The sequence below is a fragment of the Engystomops pustulosus genome, chromosome 10 (assembly GCF_040894005.1).
Source record: "Engystomops pustulosus chromosome 10, aEngPut4.maternal, whole genome shotgun sequence".
Classification (NCBI taxonomy): Eukaryota; Metazoa; Chordata; class Amphibia; order Anura; family Leptodactylidae; genus Engystomops; species Engystomops pustulosus.
Window position 1 is genome coordinate 32,489,188 of NC_092420.1, and position 6,163 is coordinate 32,495,350.

Genomic DNA, 6,163 nt, shown 5'->3' on the forward strand with positions numbered 1-6,163 from the left:
GAGTTGTGGTCAAGCAGGAGGTCAGGACAGGTGACACTGGATCAGAGTCAGGGATGTAGCAAAAGGTCGATATAGGCAGCAGAGAATCGAGGTCAGGAACGGAAACAGAGGTCACAATAGGTAATCACAGGAGTCATAATAGGAAGCTTTCTCTAAGGCCATGAGGCACAAAGGTCCGACAGGGGTTACAGGAAGAGGTTGGCTATTTATCAGTTGGTAGGAGCACCTGTGACAGTACCCACCCCCTTCGGGATGCCTTTCTTCTTGGCCTGAAGAAATTTTTGAAGAACCCTGCGGTCCAAGATGTTCTCTTTGGGCTCCCAAGATCTCTCCTCTGGACAAAACCCCTTCCAATCGATAAGAAAGAACCGCTTCCCTCTAACAGACTTCTTTTCCAGGATCTCCTTTAATGCAAAGACATTGGTAGAATCAGGAGCAGGAGGAGGTACAGGCTTTAAAAGAGAGACATGGAATGAGTTTGGGATGCGCATGGTGGGAGGAATACTTAGCTTGTAGGCCACGGGGGTTAATGCGAGCCAGGAAACAAGGACCGAGTTTGTAGCTGGGGATCTTTAGCCGGATATATCTGGTGGACAGCCACACTTGGAGAAAAGACTGGAGGAGACCTGCATTTCTTGTCGGCCTGGGTTTTGGCGGTGACGGACACTCGAAGTAAAAAACGACGAGTTTGCTCCCAGATGAACTTAGGGTCTTGTATCACTTCTTCCACGGCAGGAACATCAGAAGGCACGGAAAGAGGAAGAGGCGGGCGTGGATTTTGTCCATAAACAATAAAGAAAAGAGCAGTACCGGCAGATTCAAAGTCCAAAAAATTATTGGAGAACTCCACCCAAGGTAACAAGGTGGACCTGTCGTCCTGTCAAGCGGAAACAAAGTGCCAGAGATAGCAGCCCAGAGTCTGATTGACTCTCTCCACTTGCCCGTTTGACAAGGAGAAGTCCAGCTTTACTTGTCGGTTGTCGGTTGCATAAGGTATGCCAGAACCTGGAAACCTGGAACCTGGACCCCTCGTCCCGAGACAATGTGCTGAGGAAGTCAGTGAAGCCGGAAGATGTGGAGATAGCACAAGCTGACAAGACAAGGAGCTTACGGAAGACCAGGCAGAGGTGTGAAGTGGGACATTTTAGAGAAACGGTCTGTGACCACCCAGATGATGGTAGCAGAAGATCTGTAACAAAGTCCATGGCTACATGAGTCCACAGGTACATGGGTATAGGCAGTGGCAGGAGCAGACCTGCTGGCTTGAGACGTGAAAGCTTCTTCAGCCACCAGAGGCCAGAGTTTAGGATTAGTGTTTTTCTTGGTGACAAGAAATAGGAGACATGAAGGAGGAAAAATGTGGTATGAACTGCTGGTAGTAATTAGCGAAGATCAGGAATCTCTGGATAGCCCGAAGTCCCACTGGCCGAGGCCACTGAAGGACTGCAGACAATTTTGTGGGATCCATCTGTAACCCCTTGTCAGAGATGATATACCTGAGGAAAGGAAGACTCTTTTGATGGAATAGGCCCTTCTCGAGCTTGTCATATATGGGAATGGCCCTTAGGCGCCTGAGTACTAGTAGTACTTGAGCCTGATGGGAATCAAGGTCCGCAGAGAATACCAGGATATAGTCTTCGTAGACCACAACACAGGTATATAGCAAGCCCAAACGGCATGACAAGATACTTGAAGCGCCCCCCCTGAGGAAGCCTGTATTTTCAGGCGAAACGCGTGGGGATTACTGCCCCCGGTGTCCAGCATTGAATATGTCTACCTAGGTAATGCTTGGCTGCTATTATGCTCTATTTTTACTGAATTACTATGACTAATGCCTATATTTATACAAGCCTGCCCTACCATGTTTATGAACTTATATTGCTAGACTGGGAACACTAGGATTTATATAGCACTTGCATGTGCTTTTTAGAATGTTCTTTGTTCTGTTGATCTAATAAAGTGATTGAATTTAATATACCTAATTTTGACATCCGCTTTCTCTCTTATAATTTAATTCTCTCTTATAAATCTTATAATTTATTGAAGGCGGTCTTCCATTCATCGCCTTCCCTAAAGCGGTTGAGATCATACGCCCCAAGTAGGTCTAGTTTTGCAAAGACCATGGCTCCATGTAAGCTGTCGTAGAGTTCCATGATCAGAGGCAGCGGGTAGCGGTTCTTAACCATAATTTTTTTGAGACCGCAATAATCTATGCATGGACCGAGTGAATCATCCTTCTTGGCCACCAAGAAGAAACCAGCATTGACAGGGATAGAGGACTTGCATATGAACTCCTTCTGCAGATTCTTCTTCACATAGGCTGTCATAGCCACGGTTTCAGACACAGAAAGTGGATACATCCGACCCTGTGGAGGAGATGTTCCCGGCAACAGGTCTATAGGGCAGTGCAAGGAACATTGTGGTGACAGAGTCTCCGCTTGCTTCTCTCAGCAAAGTCCATATATGAAGCGGGGAGACCCACCAGAGGCTTGGAGGACACTGGAGAGGACATCCCCTGCCTGCCAGTTGAGCACAGGAGCATGACGTTGCAACAATGGAAGGCCCAGTAGAACAGAGGAAGTAGACCGAGGTAACACGTAGAACGACAGTCTTTCCATGTGCAATGCCCCATACCGGAATGCAGAGGATCTGCCCACTGACGTATGGGATGACCAGCGGCTTCTCAAGAAGATGAAGATGATGCTGGAAGACCAGGACAGCATCCACAAGTTCCCTGCAGAACCGAAATCCAGGAAGGCAGAAGCTAAAAACTGACTACTTGTCCCAGAGCTGAGTAGGACGGGTATTTTCAGGCATGGAAAAGCTTTGCTCTCACCTAGGGTTGCTTTTCCCAGGAACCCAAGGTACTTGGGTTTCCCGGACGCTGTGGACAGAGTGGACAAGTCCCGAGGGCTGGCACTGTAGAGACAAAGATTCTCCTGTTGTCATCTGGAGCGTTCTTGGGGTGTTAGACGAGCATTATCCACTTGCATGGCGTCCTCTGCAGCAGACAAGGAGGGCGACTGTGGTGGTCTTTGGAAGCCAAGTGGGGTAGTCGACAGGTCCTGTGCTTGTTCAGGACGCTGATCCTCCAGACGCTCTAAGAACCGATGTGGCTATGTCAATCCGAGTGGCTAGGGTGATGACGTCAATCAATGAAGCCGGCAGGTCCCGTGCAGAAAATGCATCTTTGATTCAACTAGCCTGTCCTTTCTTTAAGGTGGCGACCTAGGCTGTTTCATTCCAAGAAAGCTCAGAGGCAAGAGTGCGGAAGATCAAGATTGGGCGGGGGTTGCAGGGAGAAGCCTTCTCCCTAGGGTCTAGGGTGTGTCTGATAGCTGGAGACTGAGTTCTGCTACCGCAATTAGCGTGATGGCGTCAGACTTGTTTTCTGGCCGCAGCAGTTTTTGGCCTTGCACATGTGGACATGTCATAACTAGAGATGGGTGAATTTGTTGAAATTCAGTTCGACCCAATTTGCCGAATTTTTTGAAAAAATTTGATTCGACCTGAATTGAATCATGACGAATCACATAAAAAAACTGTTATTTCTTGGCTGCAGAGAGGCTGTATGGTGTTGTAGAACATTGTGCCATTCTTAAATATGCATAGGGAGCGTGGTTTGGTCTTCAAACAATGCTGTGTTAAATAAGCGAAGTGGGAACACAGTCTGACAAGGTAATGTCTGTGCCAGCTCGAAATTACTGAGCTGAGGGCCAAGATCCCACTATAATATCAAAGAGTGCACTATTTTTACACTGACATCAGATGATTCCATAGATTACGACAGAAACTGTTCTGTTAAAGGAAACCTACCATTTAGAATGGTAGGGGTAAGCTGTAAGTACCGAGCACCAGCTCAGGGTGCCGGTACTTACTTTTGTTAGTGTTATAAACCGCGGTACCGCGGTTTTAACACTTTTTAAACTTTAGAGCAGGAGAGGCTTCGGCGCTGTGCGCGACCGTGCACGCAACATCTCCGCTATTTCCTATGTAGGCGGAAGCCTGTTCTGCTCTAAAGTTTAAAAAGTGTTAAAACCGCGATACCGCGGTTTATAACACTAACGAAAGTAAGTACCGGCACCAGCTCACCCTGAGCTGGTGCTCGGTACTTACAGCTTACCCCTACCATTCTAAATGGTAGGTTTCCTTTAAACATGGATACATGTAGAAACCCCCCAAAAGAGTGGAGGTGGCGGCAACCTGGTAAGCCACAGAGTGGCACAATGATACAGTGTGGAAGTGACGGCAACCTGGTAAGCCACAGAGTGACACAATGATACAGTGTGGCAGTGGAGTCAACAGCAGGAGCCCACAGAGTGGCACAACGATACAGTGTGGAAGTGGCGGCAACCTGGTAAGCCAAGAGTGGCACAATGATACAGTGTGGAGGTGGCGGCAACCTGGTAAGTCACAAAGTGGCACAATGATACAATGTGGAGGTGGCGGCAACCTGGTAAGCCAAGAGTGGCACAATGATACAGTGTGGAGGTGGCGGCAACCTGGTAAGTCACAAAGTGGCACAATGATACAATGTGGAGGTGGTGTCAGCAGCAGCAGGAGAGTTCTGTATTGACGTCACTGATCATTTTGCCCTTCATTTTATCCGTCAGTGTCTGCTTTCAATCGGTCAATAATCCATCACCAGTGTTGCTTAAGTCAAAAATAAAAAGGAGTGGATCCAAAACAGAGATGACCAGTAAATGGGATATTTGCATGTTCTCTGTGTTCTGTATCCACTCCTGCTATACAGTGTGGAGGTGGCGGCAACCTGGTAAGCCACAGAGTGGCACAATGATACAGTGTGGAGGTGACGGCAACCTGGTAAGCCACAGAGTGGCACAATGATACGGTGTGGCGGTGGAGTCAACAGCAGGAGCCCACAGAGTGGCACAACGATACAGTGTGGAAGTGGCGGCAACCTGATAAGCCACAGAGTGGCACAATGATACAGAGTGGAGGTGGCGGCAACCTGGTAAGCCAAGAGTGGCACAATGATACAGTGTGGAGGTGGCGGCAACCTGATAAGTCACAAAGTGGCACAATGATACAATGTGGAGGTGGTGTCAGCAGCAGCAGGAGAGTTCTGTATTGACGTCACTGATCATTTTGCCCTTCATTTTATCCGTCAGTGTCTGCTTTCAATCGGTCAATAATCCATCACCAGTGTTGCTTAAGCCAAAAATAAAAAGGAGTGGATCCAAAACAGAGATGACCAGTAAATGGAATATTTGCATGTTCTCTGTGTTCTGTATCCACTCCTGCTATACAGTGTGGAGGTGGTGGCAACCTGGTAAGCAGCAGAGTGGCACAAGATACAGTGTGGAGGTGACGGCAACCTGGTAAGCCACAGAGTGGCACAATGATACAGTGTGGAGGTAGAGTCAGCAGCAGGAGCCCACCGAGTGGCACAACGATACAGTGTGGAGGTGGCGGCAACCTGATAAGCCACAGAGTGGCACAATGATACAGTGTGGAGGTGGCGGCAACCTGGTAAGCCAAGAGTGGCACAATGATACAGTGGGGAGGTGGCGGCAACCTGGTAAGCCACGCAGTGGCACAACGATACAGTGTGGAGGTGGCGGCAACCTGGTAAGCCACGCAGTGGCACAATGATACAGTGTGGAGGTGGCGGCAACCTGGTAAGCCAAGAGTGGCACAATGATACAGTGGGGAGGTGGCGGCAACCTGGTAAGCCACACAGTGGCACAATGATAGTGTGGAGGTGGCGGCAACCTGGTAAGTCACACAGTGGCACAATGATACAATGTGGAGGTGGTGTCAGCAGCAGCAGGAGAGTTCTGTATTGACGTCACTGATCATTTTGCCCTTCATTTCATCCGTCAGTGTCTGCTTTCAATCGGTCAATAATCCATCACTAGTGTTGCTAAAGCCAAAAACAAACAGGAGTGGATCCAAAACAGAGATGACCAGTAAATGGGATATTTGCATGTCCTCTGTGTTCTGTATCCACTCCTGCTATACAGTGTGGAGGTGGCGGCAACCTGGTAAGCCACAGAGTGGCACAATGATACAGTGTGGAGGTGGCCACAACCTGGTAAGCCACAGAGTGGCACAATGATACAGTGTGGAGGTGGCGGCAACCTGGTAAGCCACAGAGTGGCACAATAATACAGTGTGGAGGTGGCGTCAGCAGCAGCAG